At 43.2% G+C, this 14,235-nt stretch overlaps 1 protein-coding gene and 1 pseudogene across 1 annotated transcript in view; one reads left to right on the top strand and one right to left on the bottom strand.

The window, feature by feature from the left end:
* The window catches only part of SETD5 (SET domain containing 5), a 121,776-nt gene extending 112,505 nt beyond the window's left edge, over nucleotides 1-9,271 (bottom strand). Inside the window, exon 1 of the mRNA XM_006851561.1 lies at nucleotides 9,015-9,271. The gene's annotated coding sequence lies outside the window, so the exon portion shown is untranslated. The remainder of the gene's footprint in view (nucleotides 1-9,014) is intronic.
* Nucleotides 8,533-10,751, top strand: LOC102814157 (annotated as a pseudogene).
* The last annotated feature ends 3,484 nt before the right edge of the window (nucleotides 10,752-14,235 follow it).

Here is a 14,235-nt window from a genome sequence, read left to right on the forward strand (position 1 = left end):
TTGGTCCAGTGGTGAGGATTTTTGTTTTCTTGACATTGAGATGTAATCCATATCGAAGGCTGTGCTCTCTGATCTTCATAAGTAAATGTTTCAAGGTCCTCTTCACTTTCAGCAAGCAAGGTTGTATCATCTGCATATCGCAGGTTGTTAATGAGTCTTCCTTCCTCCAATCCTGATGCCACATTTTTCTTCATAGAACCCAGCTTCTCCTATTATTTGCTCAGCATACAGTTTGAATAAGTATGGTGAGATACAACCCTGTCTCACACCTTTCTCAATTTTAAAACATTCAGTGTTTTAAAGGATAAGAATCAGAAATGGTCTATCAGAAAATAAAGTGAAGGATATAAAGTTATAAAAATCTTTCACTGTACATTTTTAACAGTGGACAAATTAGCTTCCTACTTAAGCGTGTCATTATTAGGTGCCACCAAATCAGTATTGACTCAAAGTGATCCTATGCACAGCACAACAGAATGAAACACTGTACGACCCTGTGCCAATCACATAATCGTTCCCACTTTTGAGCCCATTGTTGCTGCCACTACGCCAATCCACCTTGTGGGGGCTTCCTTTTACTCCAATCCTCCACTTTACCGAACATGATGCCCTTCTCCAGGGACTGGTCCCTTCTTATTATATGCTTTAAGTACCAGAGGCAAAGTCTGGAAATCCTGGCTTCTAAGGAGCATTCTGGCTGTACTTCTTCCAACACAGATTGGTTTGTTCTTTTGCAGTCCATTTGCACTTTAATAAGCTCTGGTAGTGTAGTGATTACACACTGGGCTGTGAACCAAAAGGTCAGGAATTCTAAACTACCAGCTGTTCCGCAGAAGATGAGGCTTTCTGCTCCCATAAAGATTTCTAGCCTTGGAAACCCTGTACAGGGTCGTTGAGAGTTGGAACCAACTCCACAGCATATAACCACCACCACAACTCAAATGCATCAATTCTTCTACAGTCTTCCTTATTCACTGTCCATAACTTTCAACATGCATATGACGTAACTGAAACTACCTTACATACTTACTGAATATACTTATGTACTTAAGCATACATATGTGTATCTACAACCTAATCATGATAAAAATCATATTAGCCCACCAATTTCCCCCCCTTTGTTCTAGTTTCTTTTTTGCTGAGAAGGGACTTTGTGGGACAATAATAGCAGGAAATAAGGTAGAGGAGCTGCAGAGACAACATGAGGTACAGTGCCATGATTCACCTTCATTCTAGCCTACTGCTGGCTAGGTCTTATTCAAAATAAAATTAACTGCTTAAGGAGCCATAGCAGCTATCAGGTCCTGTGGGATCTGGGCATGCACCCCCTAAGCTTTTACCTTTGCAGTGAACTTTTTAAGGACCCTCTGAAAAAACTTAAACAACAGGTGCAGTAGAATACCTCCCCACCCAATGTTTACCCTGGTGGTGGTTATGTGCTGTGGAGTCAGTTCCGACTCATAGTGACCTGGTGTTGGGTTTCTGAGGCTGTAAATCTTTACGGGAGCAAAGAGTCTCATCTTTCTCTCGCGGAACCGCTGGTAGTTTCACACTGCTGACTTTGAGGGTTACCAGCCTGACTCGCAACCACTATGCTACCAGAGCTCCTTCATGTTTACCCTAGTGCTAGTCAGTTGGTCTCAGCAAATGCAGAGAAAAATACCTGTAATGGAGTTCATTGAACTAGATAGCTTCTATTTTAGTACCACAAATCTATTGAAACAACCTGTATGATAAAGTGTCAAGAAATGACTACCCCAAATTTCTGTAGTAACAAAGGTAAGGACCACTCAATTCCATGTTAATGCTGTTGCTATTTTACTGTTAATAATAATTTTTAATAATTATAAAAATTTTTTTAAATATAATTACTGCTAAGGTCATTACACATAAAAATACCATGTTAAGTGGGCTAGCCCATGTTTTTTAAGAGGAAAAATTAGGCAATTTGCTTATTATTCCAATGTGAATTAAAGGTAGTTTAAAATTTTTTCCATTATGTTAAAACATCTTCTTTGCTAATAGCCACAAGTCCTCAAATCCATAAGCAAAAAATAGCACTCAATTTCACTTAACTTGCCATGCACTCTGGATTGAAAAAAAAAAACAAAAAACAACTTAAGGTTAGCTTAATAACATTTCAATACATGTGATAACCTCAAATAAAGCAACAGAGGTACTCTTGGAAAACTCAGTTCTAAGTAAATTATTTCTAAAATCAAATTATCCTAAAATACAGTAGCATTTAAAAGAACCACATCGTATATCCCTTCATAAAGCACATCTTATATGCCTTCATAAAGGAGAATACTTTTATAATACAAATAATTATTCTATATAATTTGTAAAAGTAACTTTTTTTTAAAAGGAAAAGCACACTTGCATTATGGGTTGATCATTATTTTAAGAGACTGAAAGTATTGTTCAGGACCCTGATCTGTTTGAAATTTTAATGGAAACTGAAAAATGGGCCCCTAATTTGAAAGGTCTCATTATGATTTTACTCATAGAGTCTGATAACCAACAGATCTCTTCCAGCTGAATGAGTCATCTGAATTCTAATAAATTAGATGCCACCATCCTACTTTTAGGAGTCTTGGTGTGGCGCTGTGTGTTAATGCACTGAACTGCAAGGTCAGTTTGAAATACAAGGTCTGTGGTTTAAGCTTACCAGCCACTCCTCGAATACCCTATACAGGGTCTCTATAAGTCAGAATCTCAAGTTCTGCAGTTCGAAACTACCAGCCATTCCACAGGAGAAAGATGAGACTTTCTGCTCCAGTAAAGAATTACAGTCGCAGAAACCCTATGCTGGGTTGCTATGCGTTGGAACCAACTGCACAGCATACCAGGAGTATTCAACTGTCAGATGCTCTAGAAATGGTCTACTCATAAAGTAACTTGTATTTGTTGTTGTTATGTGCTGTGGAGTTGGTTCCAACTCATAGCGACCCTGTATAGGGTTTCCAAGGCTGTACATCTTTACAGGAGCAGAAAGGCTCATCTTTCTCCCGCTGAACAGCTGGCAGTTTCGAACTGCTGACCTTGTAGCAGTTCGCAGCCCGATTTGTAACCACAACTTGTATTTGTTGTTTTGTGAAGTGCTATTGAGTCGGTTCCAAACCGTAACGACACTGTATAGGGTTTCCGAGGAGCAAATGGTGAGCTTGAACTGCTGACCTTGCAGTTTAAACAACTTTGCAGACTGGCACATTAATCCACAGCGCGACACCAGTAGAAAACAAGGGATTTTAACTTCAACCTATATAATAGTTAAAGCTCTCCAGCTGCTCCTTGGAAACCCTATAAAGGGTCGCTATGTGTTGGAATCGACGCGATGGCACTTAACAACAACAAATATAATACAAGCTTCATGGAGGCCTGGGAGCGAGTTAAGTGGGCTGCTAACTGCAAGGTCAGCAGTTTGAATCCATCAGCTGGTCCTTGGGAAAAAGATGAGGCTTTCTGCTCTGTAAAAATGCACAGCCACGGAAACCCTATACAGGGTGGCCTTGAGTTGGAACCCACTCAATGGCACACAACAGCAGCAGTATACTAATTTTAGCTTCCTTTTGTTTTCTTGAAGGAGAGGTTGGGATCCTATTAGATTTTCCAGGATATATAATAAAATTGGGGTTAACAGTATATGGTTGGAACAAATTCAAAGCTCGAGTGGGAATCACAAATGATTTCTTTAATTGTATGCCAAGCTGAATAACCTCCCAAGGAAAAGAGCCTCCTCCTCCTCCAGCCTTCCCTACCTCTTGTCCCTCCCCCACCAACACTGCCTCCCTGCTGTGCAAAGAGCCCTTTGTCCTGCCCCGCACTTATCTAGCTGTTTGGCCATATTGACAGGCCTACTGGAGGCATAATAAGGGAGTCAGTCTGACATTAGCAGCTGGCAATTTGAAACAAAAATCTTCCTTTTCTACTCAGAGCAAATCCTGCTACAGAGGTCTCTGGCTCCTCCCATGCTTCTATCTAGTTCTCAAACAGAAACTGTAAGGCATATTCTCTCGATGAGGTAGCACAAATAAAAACCTTGGTTCTCTACATAAAAGTCAATTCAATAAAAACTTATACAGCCACTGCTATTCTGTGGTTCATAACACAGGCAAAAGGGTATCCTCAAGCTCTGGGGCTAAGGAAAAGATTATTACTTCAGTCTGCCATCAACAGTGGGAATTCTCATGCTAGAAGGAAGGAAGAGAAAGGCAGAACAGGCGAACAGTAACATGCATCAGGCAAAACTAGCAAACTACCTTGTTAAATGCCATCAAGTCAATATTGACTTACAGCGTCCCTGTACAGTTTCAGAGGAACAGCTGGTGGGTTTGAACTGCCGACCTTGTGGTTCACAGTCCAGTGTAATTCATTTCCTGTTTCGTGTCTTCATATCAAAGATACTTCATGTGACTCTTAACACTGTTCTCTCAGGTATTCAGTACACAAAATTAATACAGTGGAAAAAGTGAGGCAGGACAGGATTACAAATTCCTTGCTCACTGAAGAAGGATAAAGTGGACTGAATCTTAGTTTCATTCTTTATATCTCATAGTTCCTTTGATAAAATTTTACAAATTCATACACCATTTGAATTAGACAACTTTCTAAAGCAACAGTTACTGGTAATCTTTCACCTAGTTTAGAATTGAATATAAAATGGGGCATTTTTCACAAGAAATTCATTTGACAACATATGTATAGATATTCCCTGTATCTGTCATGAACTTTACTGAAGTCTTACTACAAGAAAAATCAATTATTAATTACAACTGAAAGGTTAAAATGCCATTGTGTCACATACTTTGAAATTTGGGGCAGTAAGGAATGGTATCGATCCCCATTTATCATAGACCCATTACATTTTTTTTCTTAGGGTCTCTGAAAGGAGGTTTGGGTAAAATTACACATGATCACCAGTTATACTACTAAATATAAACCATCTTACACATTTTGCATATTCAAGCTAAGCTTTATGTCTTAAAAATATCTACCAAAAACTTTAACACTTGAGACACAACTGAAAACATGAAATTCACTGCTAGACTTCCTATTTTCAAACTAAATTCACAAATCATCGAAATTGAACTAAACTGTACAAGAAAATTTTATTCTAGTCATAATCCAATTTCTCTCTGATAAAATCGATCCAATAATCAAGATTTGTGGCTAACTATGGCCTAGTAAGTCATTTCAACTCAAAGAGTATAAAACAAAAGTGGTATCTGTACATCTGTATTTTGCACTATTTTCCCATTCACAGGCAGTAATGAACAGTCATTCACACAAAGGCCAGAATAATTTCAGAAGGTATGTTAAGTCTCGGGACACAAAATAGTATGAGAGAATGCAAAAAACTTCACATCTACTAGTTACATAAACTCTTCCTTGAAAAAAAGATACTTATTTAAGATTCTTCAGAAAATTACTATATCAAAATCACAAGCTAGAAAAAACAAGTGAAAAACTACTACTTATAAGGTAACATATTGCATGTCATAATTTAAACTAAAAAGTTCCCATCTTAAACTATAAATGTGTTCAACAGTATGAGATTAAAGTAAATTTATTTCTCTGGCATATTATGTATATTTAGATGCCTGGTGAGGCACTGTAGATAAGCATTGGACTGCAAGGTAGGTGGCATAAACCCACCAGCTGCTGCTAGGAAACCCTATACAGGGTCCCTATGAGTTGTAACCAACTTGATGACATTAGCAACAATTATATATTTCACAGTGAAAATTGTTAAGTGCAGTTGAGTTGGTTCTGACTCATAGGGACCTTGAATAGGGTTTCTGAGGAGCAGCTGATGGGTTTGTACTGCGGACCTTGCAGTCAGCAGTCCAGTGTTTATCCTACGGTGCCACAAGAACCATCCAAAATGTTCTCCACTAAAAGTTATGTTTCACTGGTCTGCTTGTATAACTGGAAAGACAATGCAAACCACATCTGTGAATGGCAAAACTTATTTCCATTCCTTTTGGTTCCCTGCCACAAATACACATTAAAGATGCTTGTGGGATTGAAGTACACTTAACAGAAAACAGAACAAATAATAATTTTGAGGGGAAAAAAATATAAGATGCAAGAATCTGGGAGGAAGGGCTGGGGGACCCAAAACATGGGCATCTGTTAAGGATTGCATGTAATTGGTGGTACATTTGGGTGGTGTTTCTCCAAGTACTTCCATACATGACAAACTGCTCTGCTTCATCATGTGTCCAGGAGCTGTGGGGGAATGGAGACCACAGAAGGGGCTTAAAGCTTGTCTTCAAGTGTCTTTTCTGAATAGTCCTTCAGATTGATCATAACCAAAGATACATCGTTGTGATATAGAAGACTATATATCCAACACATCCATACAAGATGACTCAATTTTACGGGTCAAAACACCAAAAAAAAAAAAAAAATCTAAACTGAAGTTTATTACTAATACAGAAATTTAAAATTTGTTTCTGAACTTTATATTTAGAAACCACTCCCAAAAGGGCAGTTCTCTTTAGAGCTAAATCTTTTAATGTCTTGAGTTTCATAAAATGTTTAGTAAAACATCTAATCAATAGGTAAATAAGGCCTACCAAGTGAAATGAAGGAAGAAAACACACCAAAAAAATTTTTTGATTAATTAAATAAAGAAAGAGGTGGAGACAAACATGTCAGTTGCAGAGAAAAAAAGCTGATTTTCCCATCTGGTTCTCAAGAAAGATCCTTAAATTCTTATTATTTTGGTTTTAAATGAACTCAAAAATTAAAACTCCAGTGAAACTTTCAGTCTTATCTAAGCATAACTCCTCAGATTAAAAAAAATCTGCCAAAAAACAAAAAAAGAAGAATTCTTTACAATTCAGGTTTTTGATAATGATATCCATAAATGTATATATCAGTTATGAATTGTTAACATTCATCTCCCCACCGGTAAAATATACAAATCAGCTCAGCAGTGAAAATTCTAGCAAGGTTTCTTCTTAGCCTTGAAGCAGCCATTGCCTAAGTGCAGCTCCCTGCAGCCAACAGCATTAATGGACGCTGCACTGCTGTCTTTCCCTGGAGACAGCAGCCAGCACTACTCAAGCTTCTCACGTAGCAACCAGAGCTCCAGAGCCAGCAGCTGCTGCTGCCTTGTATACTCACTCCTGTGATCCAACCCAAAGAACAACCTTCTCCTTACCCACCCCCACTCCTTACACAGCCTTTTTTGTGTGTGTGACCAGAGCTCCATGCCAGAAAGGCTGGAATTCTGCTTTTAGAAAGAAACAACCCTAAGGTCATCCTTTTAGTTTTAAATTAAGGTCCTTTATTAGAAAAATAAACTTTTACCAGATTCCAAATATCCATTTTGATGAATCTAGCAATTTAAGAGCTAAGATTAAGCTTTTTGTCTTTAGAAGGCCAATTTTCCAAGCACTCTACAGGCGAATTTCAATTTGCTGCAAGAGACAGAGCCTTCTGTCATGCCCTACCAAAGGGCATAATTCATTTTTTCTACACTTAGCGACAGTCTGAGTAAACCCTAAACACTGTAATCCCATAATAAGCCCGAATTTTTTACTGTGGAGGAAAACTAATGATTCTCCTGAAAAAGAAAATGGGAAAAAATTCATTTTAACAAAAAATGTCAGTCTGCCAAGAAACCCAAAAACCTTTGTGAATTTCCATGATTTAGTACTAGCTCATATTCCATTAATCTAAGTTACCATTTCTAACTTTCCACCTAGAGTGACCCAAAAACACCAGCGACAGAAAATTAACTACTAAAAATATTTTTTCCCAATATGGAATATATAAACATTCTCCTGCAAAACGCTCCTAATTCTCGACTCAGCTAGTTCTTACCCATTCAAAAGTATAACTACATAACATCTGCCCAACAAAGAAATGTTAAGTATGACCTTGGCCACAAATATGTCATTTAAAACAACTTGTTTCGTCAAGTGATGAAGGAAACCAGAGTACCTGGACTCTAAGCACAGGGGAAAATTGGAGAAATAAACTTAAGTTCAGACAAAGCCCAATGGAACCCAGAGCTCTGGGGCCAGAAATGAGTTACTGGTGAACACATTGCACAAGTAACATGAGAAAGCAGAAAATGCAGGTCATCCACCCACCCCTGCCCCAGACAGCAGAGCTGGCTGCAGCAACATCAGGACCCGAGGGCGAGCCCACTGACTGGCCTAAGCACCGAAGCGAGCCGAGGCGCTCTACAGAACACAGCAGCCCCGCCGGGGCTTTCCCAGCAGCGAAACTTTCCCTCTCGGCGGCTCACCTCCCTCAGCCTCGGCTTTCCCCATCCCCGAGCCCATCCGACCCAGGCGTCCACGCAGAGGGAAAGGGGATCAGAAAGAATCAATTCTTCGGCCTTTGAAGACCTTCTGAAGGGCTCGCACTCCACGCCCATAGCTAGAAAAACGACCTAATCAGGCTCAACTGCAGCCTGGAACCCTACGAATGCGATGAGGGCTGTACCGGAGATTGGGGCCCTCGCCACTGGGAGCCCAGGAATGTGAGGCGGGGGAGGGGGCGGAGGTAATGTCTTCAGTGTGGGAAAGGAAGCAGCCATCTGAGCTGGGGCGCCGAGGTCCAGGAACAGTAGGAAGGGTGATCGAGGCCCCCAGAGCGCTCAGAGTTGTCACAAGGCCGCGAGGGCGAGGGCGAGGGGGCAGGGGAGAGGGCGGCGAGAGGCCTAGCCTCAAGTGGAAGATAAACGTGGAGCAGGCAGTTCGCAGGCGGAGTGCAGAGGCGTGGGGGAGGGGAAGCGTCCTGACTCAGGAAAGGCAGGAAAAGGAGAGTGGGGTTCAGGAGGTTACGGGGGTTGCTCTTCTAACATAAATGGGGTGCAAAGATGTGGGGGGGCGGCGAGGAGGGATGAGAAGCGGCAGCATCCTCCTGCGGAGCGCCTAGGGAGGGCCAGGCCCACGTCCCGGGCTGAGAGAGCGGCGACGGGGGAGATGACCCTTCCCTCCCCAGAGACCCGGTCGTGAGGGTAGGGATCTCTTCTCTCAGACCCTTACCTTGTCCCAGGCGCAGCCGGGGCCGGGGCCCGGGCTGCGGCGCACGGCACTCCCGAGCGGTAGCAGGACTCGAGTTAGGCCCAACGCGGCGCCACGGCGTTTCCTGGCCGGGAAGGGCCCTTGCCCGGGAGGTGGGGGTGGGGGCAAAAAGGCGGAGCGAGCCAAAGGCGGGGAGGGGGGAAGGCCCGGGGTGGAGGGAAGAACGGCACTACTGTGTTGGCGGACTGGCGGGACTGGGGCTGCGTGAGTCTCTGAGCGCAGGCGGGCGGCGGCCGCCCCTCCCCCGGCGGCGGCAGCGGCGGCAGCGGCGGCGGCAGCTCACTCAGCCGCTGCCCGAGCGGAAACGCCACTGACCGCACGGGGATTCCCAGCGCCGGCGCCAGGGGCACCCAGACACGCCCCCTCCCGCTGCACCATTGGCTTCTTCGCCCACCGCCCCGAACCCATTGGCCAGCTCGCCGCCAATCAGCGGAACCCGCAGAGCCGCCCGGAGAAGAGGCTGTGCTCTGGGGCTCCTGCTCCTCAGAGAGCCTCGGCTAGGTAGGGGAGCGGAACTCAGGTTGGAGGATGGTCCGGTGGTTTGGGGGGATTTTAGGGGAACTGGGGGGGCTGAGGTGGACATTTTGGTAGCTGGGAATCCCCTTCTCCTGCGGGATCTGGGAGTATAACGTTTGTTAAACTGGAAGGGAAATAAAAGGCTGGACGCTGAAAGGAGGCCTGGCCGACTTGCGGCAACCAGAGAGGGAGGGAGACGGGAGCGGAAAAGCTCGAAACCGGACGGAGCCATTGCTCCTGCAAAAGCAGGATTGCTTCCGGCTTACCTCTTACCTCTGATTGGCCTCTTCTCCTCCCGCCGTGTGTGAAAACACAAATGGCGTGTTTTGGTTGGAGTGAAGCCCTTGTCAATTACAGGTTCTGGAGCGCGCAGTCGCTTAGGGACTCTCGCATTGCCCCCTGGGTGGGGTAAGGGGGAGCTGGGCGTGTGGCGTGTTCGGCCTCCCGCGGGGGTTGGGGGCAAGGTAGGGTCAGTGAAAGTGGCTCCTGCGCGCGCGCGTTCTCCCACCCTCCCTTTCCTTGTGGGAGTCGGTTTACCCGCCGTCTACTCGGTCTCGGCATTTGATTGGCTGCTGAAAACTAGGGAACGGCCCCCTGCTATTGGCTCGGATTCCAAATGAGCGATACCATTGCACGAGGCGGTAGGGGTGACGTGGAGGCTGTCTTTGGTATGGCCCTACCCAAGGCCCAGCGCCGCAGTGTCTGGCCCGACGCCCCTCCGCAACGTGGCAGGAAGCGCGCGCTAGGGGCGGGAGCAGACTGAGCTGAGGCTTCTGGGGGGCGGAGATTATGGTTCTGCCCGGGGCACCCGCCGCCTGAAGGACAAGACACGTCGGATGTACTACCGGGATCTTTGGTGGGGGAGGGGCAGGTGTAGGTCTGGCTAGTGTGTGTGTGGGAGGTACAGGTACTCCGAAAGTGGGCTCTAGCTGCAATCTCAAGGGAGCTGCAGTAGAGTAGGCGGAGAGAAAGCCGCACCCTTCTCAATAGGGGGAGGGGAGTGCCGCAATACCTTTATGGGAGTTCTTTGCCATTTCCTGTTTCTTAAGGACCGCCCTGGGCCTAGAAGAACCCCTCCCTCACCATCTCTTCACCACCATGTTGAGTTTGCGCTTTCTCGATTGTGAGCGTCATTATTTTACCCAGACTGCTGGCAAATATTCCAACATAAAAGTGTTCTGAGAAGGCTCTCAATTAATATGAACCACTCTTGAGCAAACACGGGAAGGGAACCTAGGAGAAGTTCTGGGAACTTAAGAGGGGGCACCCTCTGAGTAGTGGAAAAGCTCCCTTTTTTTTTCCCCCGTTACATTTATTCCAGGAACTTTTTGAAGCCTCTTCGTATGTACTGAACAAAAAATGTTATAGGGAGCATGTTACGAAAATGTTAACAAAAATTGCTTACCCAATTTATCAGTTAATATTTGTCCGAAAATAGGTTAACCGATATGAAGAGTTTTTTTTCCCCAACTTTTTACATGTGTACAATTTATTTCAAAATGAGTTTGGGGTACAAGTTTACATAGCAAGTTAAGTTTCCATTTGAGAATTTTCTACACAAATTGAGGACATTTATTATAATGTGTCGATATTTTTTTCTTCGATTCTGTTTATTATTATTATTCCAGAACTTTAGTTTCCCTGGCCTCTGTATCCTCTCATCTTGGCTTTTGAGAAATTGTCTCTTGGCTGATACAGTTTCTAAGTAGGGCATCCATCTTTTGAGTTGTTAGAACCTTGGAGTAGGATCTGACCCACAGCAACCTGTATAGGGTTTTCGAAGCTGTAAATCTTTGTGGGAGCAGAAAGCCTCTTCTTTCTCTGCAGTGCCACTTGTGGGCTCCAAACCGCTGCACAGTCCAGTGCTTATGCTGTGAAGCCCAACACACCTCCCCTCTATTGAATAATATACTTTATTATGTGTGCTACTATGCTGTTTTGCTAGAAGGCAACAGCTTGGTTGGTTTAAAGAGTGACTCAGCGGTAGATGCAGTTCTCTGCTGGCTGTTTGTTTAGCCCTTTCCGTGTTTTCGCCCATTTTTTTTAGGGACCAACTGTTGTGACTTAGTATTGGTAGCCAGGTACTACCTAGTTCTTCCATTCGCAAATTAAATGAGGTTGTAGCTCTTGTAAATGTGTTTGTTCTATGTTTTTGATTACCTTCCTACTATTTTGTTCTTGGAGATTTGACACCTGTAGCTGTGTCTTAAATGGCTGCTATTCACAAGGACATAGATCTTGCTTTTTGTGAACTATGTTATGCCAGTTCACTGAGTTATCCAATAAGACTATGGCCCTAAGCCTTCAAATTCAGAAAATTAATGTTTAACTATGATTATATCTCAGAAGTGTCCATATTTTTGTTTTCTATGAATATATGTGACTGCACCCACATGTTTGTATTTACACATACTGATGTGTTCTCACCTATGTACACATCTGTACCTATTTGCCTATGCCCGTCCATATGTGCTCACTATATATATCTACCATTGGTATCACTTTTCCCATAATAGAAATAACTTGTCTATTTTATAAAATGCATTTTTCCCATCCCCTGCTTCCTGGTAACCCCTGATGAACATTGATCACTTGCCTTAGAAAAGAGAGAAATCGTTACAATATTTGCCCTTACATGTTTGATTTATTTCTCTCAGCATTACGCTCTCCAAGTCCATCCAGGCTTACCATTGTTCTTTATGGTTGTGTAATAGTCTGTTGTAGGAGCTCTGGTAGCGTAGTGGTTACGAATCGGGCTGCGAACCTTAAGGTCAGCGGTTCGAAACTACCAGCCGCTCCGCGGGAGAAAGATGAGGCTTTCTACTCCCGTAAAGATTTACAGCCTCGGAAACCCTGTACAGGGTCGCTATGGGTCGGAACTGACTCGACGGCACTTAACAACAACAACAATAGTCTGTTGTAGGTACGTACCACAGTTTGCTTATCCAGTCATTCATTGATGAACACTTTATTTTCCCCCTTTATTTGCTATTTGCATTTGTTGTAATGTTATCTTACTATTGCAAAAGATTAGGTACTGTAGTGTTTTTTTCCTATGTGTCTTCCAGAAATTTTAAGCTTTTGTATTTAACATTAAAGTTTTTTATCCATTTTAAGTTTAGTTTTGTATACGGTGTGAGGCGTAGGTGCTGGTTCATTTTTCTACAGGTGGATATTCCATTTTGCCAGCACAGTTGGTTAAAGAGACTGTTTTACCTCACTGAAGAGATCGACCCCTTGTTAAAAATCAGCTGCCCATACATGAGTGGGTATGATTCCTGGTTCTCATTTCTGTTCTCCTGGTCTGTGTATTTATTGTTGAACCAATACCAGGCTGATTGGAATACATAGTAGTTTTTTTTTTTATATTTTTTAAAATATAATTACTATTAGCATAGTAGGTTTTGATGTCAGAGAATGTGAAACTGTTTTTTCTTTTACTTCAATATTGCTTGGCTATTCTGGGTTTCTTTCCTTTCCATATGAAGTTAGTTGATAGTTTTTCCATTTCTATAAAGAATGTTGAAATTTGTGTTGCTTGCATTGAATCCATAGACCAATTTAGGCAGTGGTATGAAAAAAATGAGCACCAACCATTCATCACCACAACACTCTACCTCTCTGTTGGACTCGTTAATTCATTGCAGTTGTTGAACTACACAGTACTAACAGTTAAGCGGTTTATTAAAGAAGTTAACATGTTACAATTCAGATTCAGAAATGCTCAGTGCACAGTTGTTCCAGTCAGGACAGCCTCTCAGCAGTGCCCACAGATAAACATCTCTCTGCCTGGCCGATAATTGCAAAACACTTTTAGGGATGCTGATAAATGCTCACAGGGCACACTATAGGCCTCAGCTTGAAGGCACTCTGCTCTAGCTCCTGGGGTCAGCAAACCTAGCCCCCAGTTAAGTGCCGAGGGCACCCAACTTGACAAGAAAACCTTCTGTCCATGTTCGCTCAGCTTGACTTGCTCTGTGGACTGGGAATCTGGAATCTCAATGCTTTGTCTCATATTCTCGTTCTTGGTTCTTGTACTGCTCCTCTGCCACTCCAATGTCACAGCTGGCCCTGGTCCAGGAGGTGGAATTCAATTCACAGGGATCTCGGACTCCGAAAGATGCATGTTGCTCCTGGCTTTTTCTAATTGATAGTTTTGAGATTCCCCCCAGCCTGCTTCTGAGGTGTCTTATTTTATACCCACACTAGAGTTCCAGGTTTTTACAATCACAGTTAGCTCTGTTAACCATTCACAACTGAATTCATAGAATCCTTTCAGCATCTTTGCCCACCTTCTTGTACCCAGACCCAACAGGGCAAAAATATTGTTTAGTGGAAGTTTACAAAGACTGTGACTGGAAAAGATAACTAATAAATCACTGCATTGAAGGTAGGACTGACATATTGACTATATTAAGGAGCTCTGGTAGCGTAGTGGTTACGGGCTGTGAACCGTAAGGTCAGCATTTCAAAACTACCAGCTGCTCCGCAGGTGAAAGCTGAGGCTTTCTACTTCCGTAAAGATTTACAGCCTCAGAAACCCTGTGTAGGGTCTCTATGAGTCAGAACCGACTTGGCAGCACTTAACAAGAACAAGGGAACATGTTGTTGTTAGGTGCCATCAAGTCGATACCAACCCATAGAGACCTTATGCACAGCAGAACAA

Source organism: Chrysochloris asiatica, unplaced genomic scaffold (genome assembly GCF_000296735.1).
Source record: "Chrysochloris asiatica unplaced genomic scaffold, ChrAsi1.0 scaffold00030, whole genome shotgun sequence".
Lineage (NCBI taxonomy): Eukaryota > Metazoa > Chordata > Mammalia > Afrosoricida > Chrysochloridae > Chrysochloris > Chrysochloris asiatica.